This window comes from Aedes aegypti, chromosome 3 (assembly GCF_002204515.2).
Source record: "Aedes aegypti strain LVP_AGWG chromosome 3, AaegL5.0 Primary Assembly, whole genome shotgun sequence".
Taxonomy (NCBI): Eukaryota; Metazoa; Arthropoda; class Insecta; order Diptera; family Culicidae; genus Aedes; species Aedes aegypti.
In genome coordinates, this window is record NC_035109.1 from 21,730,594 (window position 1) to 21,747,446 (window position 16,853).

General features: G+C 35.5%; 1 protein-coding gene across 2 annotated transcripts in view; it reads left to right on the forward strand.

Annotated features, from left to right (window-relative positions):
* Positions 1-2,821: 2,821 nt before the first annotated feature.
* LOC5575107 (zinc finger and BTB domain-containing protein 24) overlaps positions 2,822-16,853 on the forward strand; it is a 78,267-nt gene continuing 64,235 nt past the window's right edge. For both annotated transcript variants that reach the window (XM_021849391.1, XM_001661779.2), the window contains exon 1: positions 2,822-3,335. The gene's annotated coding sequence lies outside the window, so the exon portion shown is untranslated. The remainder of the gene's footprint in view (positions 3,336-16,853) is intronic.

Here is a 16,853-nt window from a genome sequence, read left to right on the forward strand (position 1 = left end):
CTGTTATGCTTAGAAATACGGGGTTCTTGATGACTTTCTACGCATAACAGTCGCACTGATAGTAGTGACCAATTATGTGATAAGCATACTGCTGTAGATGACCTTTCTTACGTATAGATTGTACCGAATGTAGAGGACGTATATCTTCAAGACTATGTTAAGGCACCTAATGAAGGCTCAAGTGACATGTGCCAAACGGAGGGAAGTGAAGAAATACGATTTTATAGTTTGGGATGGAAAGCAAAGTTTTCTGTCTGTGTGATAATGAGAAAATGTATGAGTTAGTTTTCTTTCAGTGGATGAGTAAGTTTGAGAGCTTATAAAATGTAATAAATTCCCACAGACAAACAGACGTCACACTCTTATCATTGTGCACCTTTTTACCGGTCGATTCAAAAATATTGTAGGTGGTTAATCCGGCACCTGCAGCGCTTGCGTCTTTTTTGTTCGTGTTTGACGTTTACACACTACCGCTATCTGTTGGCCTGTCGGCCAAACACACCGTTTTTAGCATTGGGCGTATATGTCCTTGTGACTATGATTTTGATCGAGATTTGTTCTAAGTGTTACGTCTGTTTGTCTGTGAAATTCCTATATAGACTCTTCCAGCTGTAGGCTTGACAGGAACTTATCTGCAAATTCTAGGTTATTATGCGAAGTAAATATTTAACTCAAAATTCACGACACAAATCTTCACGCAATTTGACATTTCTTAGGACTTGGTTTGCAAATCATGAAATTTGATACATCGCAAATTTAGTTTTAGAACCGCCAACATATTTTCCACTTTCACCGAAGAACCAGTAATCGGGAATAACCCAGCATGTGGCCAGGACATCCAAAACCTCTTAAACTGTTCTTTTTTGGCGTGATTTGCAAATTCATAAAGTTTGATATGTCGCAAGATTAGGTCTCAGAATCGCCAATATAATGGCCACTTCCTCTGGGGAACTGGGTATCCAAAACAACCATCAAGACATCCAAGAACATTTGAACTACTCTTCTTTAGCTTTGATTTGGAAATTTATGAAGTTTGATGTTGCCAGCTTGGTTTCAGAACTGGCAGCTTAGTGGCCATTTCCCCCAGGGAACCGGGAATGCGGAACAATCCAACATGTGGTCAAGTCATTCAAATACTTTTGATCCACCAAAATTCATGAAAATTCATATGTCGCAAGCCAGGTTACAGATTCACCAATTAATGGCCACTTCCACCAGTGAACCGGTATTCGGAACAACCCAGCATGTGGCCAAGTCATCCAAAAACGGTCGAAATATTTTTATTTAGACTTGGTTTGCTAAATCATGAAGTTGATTTGCCGCAAGCCATGGACTCGATATTAAAGTGGTTACTGATTCTTCAAGTGTAATCAGTACTCCCCGTGATGAATCCAAAATCCGGTACATTTCTAATGGATGATCGCTGTATCAAAAACTAGAAGAATTTTGTGATCGACCCTGAAAATTCAACTGAAATTCAGTGATAAACGGATGGGAAATAATGTTTTGATATTGAAAATTTCAATCAAATTTGACGCCAGGTTCGCATGAATGATGAATGCATCCCGATAATACAGACACATAAAACTCGTAGTGTTCCACATGGGATGTAAAGCCAACGTAACAAGATGTTCAAAACGATTTTCCCAAACACCAGCTAATTAAAAACTGCCTACTGAATATTTTGTTCGAGATCAGCGCAGCGAATTATATAGTGTGACAGTTATGCGTAGAAATGCAGTAGGGGGACAGTTATGCGTGAAATTTCAACATTGGGACAAACTGACTTGGCTTGCTTTTCATTGAGTTTCCGAACAAAGTTAATTTACGGTAAGTGTTTTCTAAAACTATACGTAAAAATAAACTGTTTGATGACAATAAGTCAAAATGCATAAAAAGTAACATGGGACAATTATGCGTATAACGGCAGTGGGCTTAGCCGTTCAACCATAAAGCAAATCAACCTAGTTCTTAGGGCGCCGTCCACAAATTACGTAACGCTCTAGGGGGAGGGAGGTGTATGTTCAAGCGTTACGATACATACATATATTTAATTTATTTTTCATACAAAAAACGCTACGGACGGGGGAAGGGGGTCAAAATTGACAAATTGAGGTGTCTTTGATTTGAGCGTTACGTAATAAATGGATGCTGCCTTACCATAGCCATACGTTCTTACACGTAAACTTGGACTTCTATCATCAATATTGTCCATCACTGTAGATAATATGATAAATCTTAGTATAATATAGTATTATTATTGAATGGTATATCATATATTCAACGTGAGGTATCATTTTATGTTCAAAGCATTAAAACCAAATAAAACGATTGTTAAGGCCCAAACGCAATGGTAGCGGAACGGCAACGGAATGCGGAACCGGTTCGCCAGCGTGAACTACAACAAGCTTGTCGATTCAGTGTTGGTTCAATTTCATCCGTTGTCAGCTCAGTCGAGATGGTGTGATTCATACTGGCGAACCGGTTCCGCATTCCGTTGCCGTTCCGCTATCATTGCGTTTGGGCCTTTAGATCAAAAACGAAATGAATGTCTCGTTTACAATATGATATTCATCCCTTTTTTCCGTGTGCAGAACTCAAACTTAATACCGACGCCGCAGCTGATGGTTGAAGGCAATACACTACACATGTCAGCACTCGGCTGAAACTAGTAAACAAAATCGTTAAAATCACGAAGGAAAATATCAACCAACAAGCTCGTTAATGTGCGTAAAGAAATCCAAAAGCACGATGAGAACTCACAGTTTACCTTTCTTTCGACACACACACTCTTCCTCACGATCCCGAGCACTCACAGTTCTGTCTCTCGACCCTCGGCTTGTCAAAAAGTTTCTGTCGTTTCGCTGTGCGCTCGAACGTTTTGATAGCATATTTTCGCGAATTTTTACTATATTTTGTGTGTTATTCTTGGAAATGTTATGTGATTAGTGGACTACGTCGTGCGCGTCTGCAAGGAATCCCCGAAAGTGGTGAAAAAATTGTGGCTAGTGGTGGAAAAAATCGTTTCAAGTGGCACCGAAATAATGACCCTAATTTTGGGGGAAATTTGTTTTGCGAGATGAAAAAAAAAGCCAGGCAGCAGCAGCGAAGAGAAATGTAGGAAAGGATGAATGTGTAGTTTTGGCTTATTCCGTTTATTTAAGTGTGTGAATGATACAAAAAAAACTATTCCTAGTGGATAAAAAAAATCTCCGTTTAAAATATCGGCGAAGAAAGTGACCAGTGCCGTTATCATAACAGTGCCACGAACGTCAATTGTGGACGCGGACAACGCAATTATTTGGCCTATTCAGCAGCGGTAGTGTCGAGAGGAGGTAAGTCCAGTTCAGGATCCTCGGTTCGAAGCGGTTCCGGACAATTAATTACTAATATCTTATTGAAACGAAACATGGTCATTCTTTTTTGGTTTTGGTGCTATAGGGTGGAATAGGTAGGTGTCACATCATGACGCTCCTGATGACGATTTTACAGTTCTATAATTCCGTACTTTTTATTAAATAAACGAACAAATTACAAATTATATTAGATATACAATTTGATAGTATGTTTATATATACTACAGGGCTGGTAGCAGGTCTCTATTTAGAGACGGTCTCTATTTTAATGCAAGTCTCTGAAAAGTCTATTTTTAAAGTCTCTAGTTTAGCCACAATGGACACTGAAGAAGTTTTTTTTTCGTCTATATGTGATATGCAGTGAATCCTGCTACCAAATTTCAAATGTTAGAAATTATTGCGCGACTATTTTCCAAGCTCTTCGTGAATTTCTTTTCTGATTCTTCGAGAAAAAGCTGCAGGAGCTCTTCTAGTGATTTCAACGAAGATTTCTTCTGACATACTTTCGGGTACGCCTCCTCAGAGAATTGGATACCTTTCTCTGTTGATTCCTTCATCAAGTCTCTCAGACATTCTTTCAGTGGTGTTTTTGAAGCGATGCTCAGAAGAATTTCTTCATCTTTCTTCTGTAGGAAATGTTCGAGCATTCCAACGCTTCTGACTCATGTAACTTCCACAAGATCTACTGTTAAAAACAATTCCCAAAGTCAATCTCAGAGTTTGCTCCAGAAATTTTCGTCCACTGATTCCCACAGTTGTTACTCTTGGAGATTTTCCACAGTTTTTCAGTAAATTCTGTTAGGTGTTTTACAAGAAATCCAAGAATCCAATTTTCTCAGTTCTCCTTACAGGCATTTTCATATAGATTCCTTCAAAAATTCATCCACATTTACTCCGGGTATTGCTCCAAAAATTCCTCCAGAGATTTCGGGAAATCTTTAATAAGTTCGACTTGGGACTAGGCATTTTTCGGTTTTGAGTGTTTTCTCAAGTCATTTCTTAATGACTTTTTCAGAAGTCAAATTAAGGTTTCATACCAGTTAATACTGCAATAATTATTCCAGTGATTTCACCGATATTTTTAGGCCAATTTATTCAGAGATTCTGTTCCATAATTTTTAAGGATTTCCTGTAGGACTCAACAGTTCCTTCAGAGAGCTTTATGGGACTACGTCATAGGTTACTTCAGATTGTTCTTATCAAGTTTCATCAGATGTTACAGATCTCCCAATAAAATACCTCTCGGAATAAAAAAAAGAAAATCCTTGGCATTTTTCAGGAAAAATTCCTGGAAAAATTACTGGACAAATTATTTGAAGACATCCTTGGAAAATTGCTCAAAGTATTTCTAGAATAATTCTTGAAGGAATCCCTGGAGTAATTCCTGAAGGTATTCTCAAAAAAATTATTGTTCGAAATCATAAAGAAATACTGAACGACAATTATGTAGTAGAAAATTCTAGATAATCTCCGGAGAAAGTTCTGGTTGAATTCTAAAAGATGTTCAAAAATGAAGTCCTGGAGGATTTATCTTTTTCTAAAAAAAATCTGAAAAACTCTTTGAAGAATTTGCAGATGAAACCTATCAGACTTATGTGGCTATCCTTCGAAAAAATCCAGGTTGAATTCTTGAACTCCTGAAGAATTTTTTAGAGTATTATCTAAAACTAACTATGGCAAAAACCTGAATTAATTAGATTTCCCGTTTAGGGAACCCATTTGGTTCCATTTTTGATATCCTTCTCCAGGTAAAAGGTTTCTTTATTTACTATTTTCAAGACACCTAGTCGTTATCAGCCCTGCTAATAGTACCTAAATGTTAGAGCAGAGTTTCCCAAGCGACGGTCCGAGGGTCCGTGACGAATTCTCAGGGGGACCGCAGAAACATTCCAAAATAAGTGACTCTTTTTAATTTAATCGAGCCCTCTCAGCAGAATCTCAATAGAGAATCATGATAACACTTACTGCCGTAAAAGAGGATTTAAAAAGTGTAGCGTTAAACCTTGATAGCAAGATCACGAAGCCTTTGGCTAATAAATATGGAGGAAATTTGGTCTTCAGCAGTAAGAATTGTCAGCTAAAATCTCGATCGGCAACAACAAATGATCAACTAGATAAACTGAATAGGGCAGGAGTATATAAAATGTCATGCCCTCATTGCAGTGGCACGGGAAGTGGGTAGGACAGGTAGGACATGTACTACGCACAAAAACACCTGGGTAGGACAGTCAACGGATTGTCCTACCCACGATTCAACAAAAAAACAAGTTCAACAGATAGGTTGCAAAACAAGCTAAACTGTTTATGATCTGTAATAATTGCTACAAGAAACTTATTTAACCGTTAGTAAAACAAATGGAGCAATCCACTATGTCATTTCAGAATTATTCAACGGATGGTTTCTTAAAAATATCTACGACCAACCACATGTTCTGGAATAAACTGCCGTGAGCATTCCTGGAAGTAATTCTTGAAAAGTTTCTGGAACATCCATAGAAAATTATCAGATTATTGAAAAATCTTAGAAGATTCAGATTACTGAAGAAACTTTAGAAGAGTAGCGATTTCTGCGAAGACTGCTATCACGCTTCATATATCTCTTGACGATTTTCATCGCAATTCCTAAAGAACTCTTACAGCAAACTCTCTAGAAGTTCTTGGCTGATTGAGAATTTCCGAAGAGATCTCCTGAAAACTTTGCGATTAGCCGGGTCACTTGGGTGCAAAGAAAAAAAACTACAGAAATTATCAGATTTTTTTATGTAACCTCACTGGTTGGAAAAGCAGGCAGTTTGATTGTTTAAAAAAGGATATGCATATAGAGGATTTTTTTAATATGACTGATAATAAAAGGGATCCAATGGACGATCCTTAAGACAGGACTGATAGTACGTTTCTTATTAGAGACTTGGTCTCTATTTTAATGCAAGTCTTTTAAAGGTCTCTTTTATAATGGAAGTTTAAAATATCTATTTTAACTAAAAACCAAAATTCGTTTGATTTTTTACTTCTTTTACCTCAAGTCCGGTGAGTTCCGAGATCCTTGTTCATTAAGGGTGACTTCAAAACTTACACAAGCTTTATCAGAGGTTGCTTAAGGATTTTCTTAACAAATACCGCACGGATTTATTTTTCAGGAAAATTTCCATGGCGTTCCTTTATATACTTACTTGAGAAACTCTCGAAGAGTTACTGGAGGATTTTCTGTAGAAATCTTGAAAGGAATCTCTGGAGCAGTATGCTGAAGGTATCTTTAGAGAAATCCCTATTTGAAATCTTATATTAAACCAGGAAGACAATTTTAAGGAGATCCCTTGAAATTTCTGAAGAATTTAGAGATTTAATTTTAGAAACGTTTGGACCGGGAATCTGGGAGGATATGCCACGGAAATCGATGGATAAATCACTCGATAAAATCTTGGAGGAATTAGGACTTTCTTGAATAAAATTTCAAGGAGTTTTTGGAAGAATTCATATGATTTCTGAAATAAACTTTGGATAAATTTCATTTCTGTGATTCTTCTTGCAAAAATCCAAGTTGAAATCTTAAGTTGCCCCAAACAAAATTCGTGGATTTTGTTTTAGGAATTATCACTAATCACACTTTATGAAATTTCTGGAGTAATATCTGAACATTTGGGCAGAAACCTGAATAAATTGCTGATAAAAATCCTAGAGACAATCAAGAGAAAACACATTCAGTAATATTTGTCATAATGTCACGAGGAATCTTAAAAAAAAGTGTTAGATCTTAGAGTAATGTTTGCTCTGATGTTATGAAGAATCAAACTCTTTGCTTGGCTCATTTCAGATTTTGTTTTGCTTTTTTGGTTCATGTTTTGTTTCTTTTCGGCCTCTTTTTGGTTCCTTTCAGGGTCTCTTTTTTCAGGCAATATGTCCTATTTTTAAAGCACTCATTCGCTACCAGCTCTGTTAAGACGAAAAGCTTTCTTAGTCTTGTGGCTCAGCGACAGCAAAGGGTTGTCAGTGACAGAAAACTAGTTTTCAAAAAATCTACTTTGAAATTTGTTTTGCAATTTTTCATTCCATAAACATTGTATGTAAGTCAAAAAACCAGTCAGTCTTCTAGGTATTATGTTATCTTTTTGTTGAGCGAAAAAATCACCTGAAAATATCATTAGAACGCTTGGTAACGATAGAATTTCCTTAACTCAAAAACGACCAAAATGTGACCTTTGTGCTGGAGCCCCTCGTATATAGTAATTTTTAGTTTCCAGCCTAGGTTTTCTTAGGGTTAATTTTTTTCTTAGCTTCAATTCGCTCAATATGCCAACGTTTGTCCTGCCCATGGTTTCGAACGTGGACGCGCCTCTGCCTCATTGTAGTAAAATTTATATAGTACAAACAAAACAAACTCTAGAAATTAGATTCAAAGAACACATTGCACAGTGGCGATTTTTTAACCTCAAATCTACTTGTTCTACGTATAGAAATTCATGATTTTCCACAACAAATGCGTATCTACCAAGTAGAGCGTAGTTAAAACAGTTGATTTCAATCATTTAATTGTTGTATTTGATTATGAATTTGCCAAAATATTTATTTTACGAATCGTAGAACAGGTAAAAAGGTTACGAGTCGCCCCTGATATTGCAGAAGTTTAAAAAATGGACAAAGAATTTATACAGTCGATTCTTCACTTCTCGATATCGAACGGACCATCAAGATAGAGAGAGATCGAGACAAAAAAAATATTTTTGATGAAGACTAGATTGAAACCCAACGGAGTGGTTAGGTTAGGTTAGGTTGGGCAAATAGGGAAAATAACAAACAATCAGACATCATTCCGTGTTCCTACATGATTCAGAATCACGAAAATCTGGTCTAGTATCCTTTGATATTGGACATATCGACATATGGAGAGAATGTTTGGAATGAAAATCATATCAAGATATGGAAATATCGAGATATGGAGAGGAAAATTGTATGCAGAATGAAGGGACCGAAGAAATTATCGACATAGGGAGAGATATCGAGATGTGGAGAGTCGGCTGTAGTAGCACTACTAAGAGAAACTAATTCAATAATAATTGATGAATTAAAAACTTTGTGGATTTGGTGGTTTGCCTACGCCGTGAAGTTAGTGCTACTATAGGAACAGAAATTAGAAATACTACTGTGTTCCTATAGTGACACAAGCGATAATAAATACAAAAGTATGAGTTTTCGTAGTTTTCATATTTTTTACACAAAACTAAGATAAAAAGCTTTCAGATGATGCAAAAATAATGCAGCAATTTTTCGATTTTAAACGAATATTTGTTCTTAGCTATGCGGCTATTGGTGCACCAACCATAGATATTTTAATGGTACTTTTCTAAGAAAAATCACATTATTTGAATTAAACACGTAAAATGAACAAGTGAAGCTAACAGTATACATGTATTTAGTTCACTGGAAAAGTTCTTGAAGAATATCTGACAAGGTTTCCGGAAAATTCTTGGCGAAATGCCTAACGAATTCTTTCCACGGATCCATTTGGACTATGAAGATAATGTAAAAAAATCAGAAGCCTCTAAAAGCTTGTTTGATGAATTCGTTAAAAAATCCAGGCAGTAAGATCCTGAAGCAATTTTCCAAATTTTTAAAAACATTCGAAGATGTTTATCGAGGAAACCTTTAAAAAGGATCCGTGGAAAACTCTAAGATGAACTGCGGGTGATAGGAAAGCCCCTACCGCAAAACTTTTGTAGAATATGAGCTAAATCCTTTTGGGATGCTCCTTAGAAAGATACTTAGTAGACACCTGGCTTGTTTTTCTGTGAATTTCTACATAGGATAATAGCAGCTTTATATTACGGATCCCTTCGAATGTTCTTGTCAAGGATATATGACTTAACGTCTACATGTTGTTTTTCCATGCCTGATAAGGTTATTGGAAAATTGTTTAATTTTTTATTGAGAACTTTGAAAAAGTCAGTGATGTAGTAATAATTTAATTCAACTTGTATTTTATTTTGAGCTGCGTTAAAATTATTAGATCCAGGTCAGAGAAATCCTTTGTTTCAATAAATTTTGTTAAAGAACCTTACCAATTTCAAGGGTCCGCGGGCTACTTGTAAAATTTGAAACAGCTCCAAAAACAATGGGAATCACTGGTTAGAGTGAATTCGTTGCGATGTATTAGGTAGTAGATTCTACGTCACAACATTACACAACTAAAATCATATTTTTTATCATAACTTTTTTCCAAGATTTTTAATATTTGTTCATGTTTTCTACAAAGTTGTTTTTCATGAAAAACTCCATGTTTTTGCTGAACATATGACATATCATGCTATCTTTTGAAGTAACAAAGTTATTTACGAATTATTCTTTTCTCAGGGCCCTATAACTGCCTTTGGCGCAAAATGGCGCAGACAACTCTTACAAGTCATGAAACACCATTCAAACAAATTTTCAGGCCAGCCATGTTGTATGCTGTACCAATATGGACTAGCTGTAGTAATACTAGGAAGAAAGCTCTGCAGAGGATTCAAAATAAAATTTTGAAAATGATTCTGAAGCTTCCTCCCTGGTATATTACCAATGAGTTACATAGAATATACAATGAAACATTGTAACTAATGTCAAATAAAATAATTAATAATTTTAGGCAAAAATCGTTAAATCTTCTATTGCCACGATTAATGCGTTATTTATTTAGGTTAAGTAAACTGAAAACGTGTTTTTTTTTTCGATGAGTTAAGTTCATTTTCGTTATTTTTTCAATAAGTTCATTCAGAGCTTCCACCAGGAATTTCTACAATTCTTCTACAATTTTATTTTACTAATTTCACCGATGATCATAGTTCTTCAGCGCTCCTTTCAGTGGTTATCTCAGAGAATTACTGGAGAACTTCTTTCCTGTAAAAGTGTATCAGGTAATTCCATCAGATGTTACTATTCTTACTCGTCTGTAGAGCCTTTTAGCTACTGCTTCTATTATTTAGGCATATTGTGGTATGACTTTGGGATCAACATGACCAATACTAAAAGGATTTTTTAGTTATTTCTACAGTAATTTGTTTAAATATCTTTGAATTATGCAAGCTGTCTTGAGGAATCTCTAGAGTAACCAAAAGCATCTTTAGAAAAAACAATCCTAGTTGAATGTTCGAAGATATCCTGAATAAACATGTTTGAGGAATTGCTTGTTGAAGGAAACGTTGGGAAAATGTCTGAAGCAATCCATATGTACGTTATGCTTCTTGGTAGAGTATATAAGACACAATTTGGATAAGAAATGCGTTAAATAGAATCTGAACAACGAGTTTTTTTGACAATAAATTTTCGAGCTGTTTAGTGGAATACCTATAAGTAAATGAAAACTCGAATTTAGTACTATACCATTTAATTCCACTAGAGTTTGTATTCTTTGACAGATACGCGTATTGCGACCTCAACTGTAAGGCCGTCTTCAGTGCCGCCTTACAGTTGAGTTTTTTTAGTCAACTTGCTTTTTGATTAATTATTTGCTGCTTTTACATACAAAGATATTTGCTTCTTTCAATAAAATAGCATAAAATGATAGTCAAGACAATCGTTTCTCAATCTACACTACAACAATAACTTAAAACGAAAATAGGTTTTTTGAACATGCTTTGCAGAAATACTCCAGTCCATGCGGTATTACAATTTATCGTCATCGTGAATAATCAAAAAAATGGTTTATTCGCACAAGAGTGTCTAACACCGCCCATACAATCAATAAACCAATATATGCCATGAGTGTGTTCCTGAAGCTGCAATAAATCATCATTATCACCTATTCGATCCGGCTATTTATATTTACAGTATGGCCCATAAAAAAAATGCGAAAATGGTCATATCATGTTTTATGGTAGTTTTAACATAGAAAATGTGAATGAAACATAAATATTATTCATTACTTGTATTGTTACTTTCACCTTACTAGAGAGGAATTGGAAGCATACCCTCAAATTTTATCATGCGGACGTCGAGTTCAATATCTGTGTGATGAAAGCTTCTAAAACATCAACGATGGCGTAGGATACTTCACAGGCCTTGTCTCCAGCATACGCCCATATCAAATGACAGAATTGATTCATACCTGGGTAATTGGAGACTTAAAAATATTTCGAAAAAACGGCTCATTTTGCAGAGCTTTGATTGAACCTTCATATAAGTGTGATAAGCGGCTCCGTTTTGCTCAAAACCTATGAGATACTATTGATATAAGTTGTCTCTAACCGATGGAACAAATTTCATCCTCAAAAATCTATTATAGGCCTCTGTATTTATTTTTTATTCAACCTTTACAAAAAATAAAGGCATATCAAACCTATAAGACGTAAATGCCCTCAAAACTATGACTCTGGCTAAATATTTTATTGTGATTATGAAAAACACGTTCTCTAAGAACTCCTCCATCCTCTGATACCAAACAAACTAAAATTTTTAGCAATAAAGTTCGATTTATAATGGTGGAAAGTTTATCACCAGAGTATACGAAAATCAGACGTTGTTTCTAGCTTTCGGCGGACAAAACCGTTGAACTTATTTGCTTTATAACATTATTTAGGACAGTGAGAAAAATATGACGAAAATTGTCCTGGATAGCGAATTTGTGTCAGAATATACTACATAAGCCAGAAATTACATTCACTATCAAAAACAATGAAAATAACGCTTGTGGATGCTATATTCACGTTCAAACAATTTTCGCATTTTTTATGGGCCATACTGTATAACGAACAAATAAGCTTATCTGCGTAGATCGGTGCTATATGCCGAATGCCGCGATAACCACCCGTAACCACTTCCCGTCTCTAAATCCGATCAGCCGACCGAAATGGATAAATAAGATCCGTTGTTTGGTGGAAGTGCATGATTTTGCATGCACGAAATGAAAGTGAAATTTAATCTTTGCGAGCATAGGCGAGTGAACCTGAACTGCGATGGGTTGCTCTTTGCCATTGCGGTTCGAATGCTTTAGCTCTATTTCTACCAGCAAAGAAGAAGAAGTCGTTCGTTTTATCGCTAACTTTTATCGAGCCGCATCATTCGCATTCACATGTGATAACAGATGTATCCGATCGACCGACAGCATACTTGTTTCGTAATCGAAAGTATGATTACCATTCGGAGAAATCCAAAATAACTGTCTGGTAAACCGATATAACCGTTAGTTAAAATTTGTGATGGTTGTGTTAATTTAGTATTAAAAGATATTGGATGTAATATGTGTACAAACTTCCCTGGGTTTGGGATTTTAGTTTCCAGGGAGCGATCATTTTAGATATTTGATCGCTGTAGCGTTGATGAGTGGTTCAATGAATATCAAGACAACTGATCTAATAATGCTGGGCAAACAAAATACCCCTCGACTATGTGATCTCCTACGTTATTGTGTTGTAGTACTAATGATTTTACTCGGAAAAAATGCGACACTTTATTTTGGGTATAACTTTTTATCGAATGGGTAAAAATTATTGAAATTTTGATTAATACTAGTTTAGAGTGTTATGTTTAGGTGTGCAAAATTTTACCGCGATCTATCAATTAGTTTTCAAGATGAATTCAAAACAAGAAGCCAGCAAATTTTGGGCGCGGTGATCGATAATCCTGGTCAGTCGCACAGTTGGATCGGCAAAAGGCTTGGAATCTACCATTCCACCGTGTCCCGCGTTGTGAAGATGTTCCAGGAGACGAAGAACATCGAGCGGTGCGCTGGAAACGGCCGTAAACCGAAAACGGAATACCCGGAGAAAGCGCGGGGGATGAGGTAGTATAACCCAAAACTTTCCACCCGAGACGTGGCCAAAAAGGTCAATTCGACGAAATGGTTCGTCCAGCAGATCATGAAGCGGGCTGGGCTACGTGTTTTTAAGGTCAGGAAGGCGCCAAACCGAACTGACAAGCAAAACACAGTGGCCAAATTGCGTGCGCGGAAGCTGTACCGTGAGTGGCTGGTCAAGCCAGGCTGTCTCGTCATGGACGACGAGACATACATCAAGGCGGACACCAAACAAATTCCCTGCCCACGCTGTTCTGGTCGTATTTGAAATTAATTCTTGGTGATCAGTTTTGTGTGTCTTATTTTACTTGAGTCTAGTCTTTATAATGGAATGATAATTCTGGCCTTGTATGGTATTACAGGGTGTTCATCAATCTTGGAAATCTGGTAAAAGCTGGAAAAACCAGGTAATTACAACAAATGGCCGGGAAAAATACGAGAAATATTCGGGAACTTGAAAACATACCGAGAAAGTATGTATTTCAAATATATCTCGCATACTCTGAGATAACGCCCTAAAAGCCATTGGTAACCACGTGTGTAGCTCGTTGTTTCTGAGCAAATGAAAGAATAAGCACCCAAACCAACATCACGGGCAGGTAAATAATGACCTTTTCTTCCCTATAGCGTTGGTCAATAACATCAAAATACATTCAAATGCTCAGAAACAACGAGCTACACACATGGTTACCAATGGCTTTTAGGGCGAGATCAGAAGTTATGCGAGATATGAATATTTTTTTTTTCAATTTCAAGCACTATAGACGAAACTAAACAATTTTGTTAGGAAGTATATGATTACCTGTCAACTCGTACTTCGTATCATTGAGTTTGGTAGGAAAATAAGTAATTATTTATAGTTTTTTATATCAAAATCATTTGAAAATTTTCGGTTTCCTGGTGGTGAATTCTTAGTGTTTTTTTTTGTGAACTATTTTGTAGATTTCCGGTGGCAAGATTGTGAACAATTTCAAAAGAGATCTCATAAAACATCAATAAGATTCTTGAAGCAACTCTAAAAGGGTACATATTAATTCTTGACAATGTTCTTGGTGAGGTGCTTGATAGGTTTCCATTCAGATTCAAATTTTTAATGAGATCTTTTAATTGACTAGTTTGTTGAAAGATTTTTGATAGAAGACTGAAAATGTTATAAGTAGATTGCTGATAAAGTTTTAAGTAGATTCCAGAAAAGATTTTTGGGTATTTTATGGAAATTCTCAGTAGATTCGTAGAGGTTGGCAAAAAGCTGAGCCAAAATGATTTTTGCAAAATTTCTTGATAGTTATACTGAAATCCTGAACAGATTCATTAAGGTGAAACTGTTTGTAATCAAACTTCTAAGCTTTCACAAAAAAAACTTCAAAAGCACTAATCGATTTAGGTACACCGGGGCAAGTTGGAACGGATGGGGCAAGATGAAATACGATGTTTTGAATATGATGCAAAAAAAGATTTTTCTTCTCTATATTTTTCATCTTTTAATTTTTCGTTACTTTGATCAAATTTTGCAACATTATAAAATTTCTAAATGATACATCGCTATTTCAGCTTACCCCAGCCGTTTCAACTTGCCCCGGGTTACCATACTGTCATATAACTAACGTAACGTAACGTAAGAGTGGGTGTTGTTGGGTTCTGCGTTACATTCATTGTTGCGCTTATAGCGGACCATTAGTGTAAAGAGAGAGCTGGACAGCCATCCAGGCTGAAAACTAGATCGATTGGTCACTCGCTGGTGATCAATCAATCGGTGTTTCGGCATGAGTGATCGTCTGGTTCCCCAGGTTCGCGCTACGGTTCATAGTCACCGGACGTCGAAGACCTTGGGCGACAAAAAATAATTCCAGATTAAAAAATTAGTTTAACAGGTATGTAAAATTTACTTGACTTTCTTTGTGGGCATTTGGATGATAAGATACGTCCTTATTTCAGTAACGATAGATCACAATAATGATTCATTCTGACAATCAAGTACTTAATTTGTGAATATCATACAAATTACATGACAAAGTACAACAATGACTTTCACAAAATGTTAATGTTAATGAACTGTTACGAAATGATAGATTAATTGCTTCACTACTTGTTTTTTAAATGAAATACATCTGTTTTTCATTTAACATTTTACATGCTGCTATTCTAAATTTATTTCTCAAAGGTTTTAGATTCGATCAGTTGTTTTCATAAATTTATTATTATTTGTTATTAAAAAAATATTGTTTTTTCTTTACATATCTATTTTTATGTGTTCAAAATACTATTTCAACGATAAATTACTTAGTTTGTAGGTTCCAGAATATCCAATAGAACTGTTCGATTGATCTATCATTTCATTACGTTATCCTGCATTATTATGTCAAGTCCATTCCATTTACCTTGCGTTTGCATGGTCAGCATAGATTATTCAGCCATTACCCTTCCTATCATCGGCTTTGGATTGACTTGTGTTCCTATTGCCTCACCAAACACTGTAAAAAGAAAATTAAAATGGTATAATATGTGTACACACTTCAGCATTTTTGTAAAAAAAGTCATGAAATTTATTATTAAAATATTTTGGATGCAGTGTATTAATTTTTTTTTTCAAAACCAGGAAAAAAGGTGTTTTTTATAAAAGCGTCATTCAAAATTTTAGAAAAGTCTTATTCCATTGTGTTTTTATGAATTTCCGTCTAGAATACAATTTTGGATGCTCTAAATTTTGTTTTTGTGCATTTTCTGTTCATATAAACTATTGATTTCCAAGTGAAGTGAAATAAATTATGAAATTTATACCCCATTGATGTAGAATAATAATAAAAGAAAAACAAATGTAAACCTGAGAATTGGGAAAGTTATGCAAAAGTCCGAATATTTAATGATATTTTCAGCGCAATTTTTCACCTTTTCAAACATCTCAGAGTTGCTTCCATACAAAAGTTTGTTTGTAACATACTTACACACCAATTTTTTGATCAGTCTTCCAGCAATTTCATTTGCTGAAACCAATTCAGCAATACATCGTTTTGCTTATGTACAGCACTTCTGAAATTATTTACTGGAATTCAGCCATTTAACTTACTGGATACTTGTCAAATCATCAGGTTTACTGGTTTCCAGTAATTTATATGACAAATGATTGATAACCAGCAATCGATTCGGAATTTTGCCGTAAACCAGTAAACAAAATTACTGAACTTCAGCAACAGTTGTACTTGTCAACCGAGACAATTAAAAAAGACAAAAAAATCATTCATTTGATTTCATTTACAAATCAGCAAGGTTTCTGAAAAATTCTATGAATCGCACTTTTTTTGTTTATCCCTTGGAATACCTGAGTAAGTACTATATTTAACGAAATACTAATTATTAATGAATAACTTAATGTGAGGTGCTTATTTCTAGGATGGCAACAATACCAGAATGGCAAACGGGGCTTTACCCTTACCTCCCGCAGATTTTTTTTATTATTTATACTTGTGTAAATAAATGTTTATAGCATGTCAAGAAATAACATTTTTTAACAGTTTTTACGAACTTTTCCTAAATGGAACCTGGCGGCCCGAAATTGCTGGAAAACAGCAAGAAATCTCACAAGAGTATAACGAATAACAAAGTGCTGATTATTCAGCAAGTTAAAGTGCTGGATGGTCAGTAAACAAGCTGTCATTTTCATGCGAATTTGCTTTGCTGAAAGATCCAGCAAATTTCATTTTGCTGGATCGATTGCTGGATTTACAGCACAAAAAAAATCA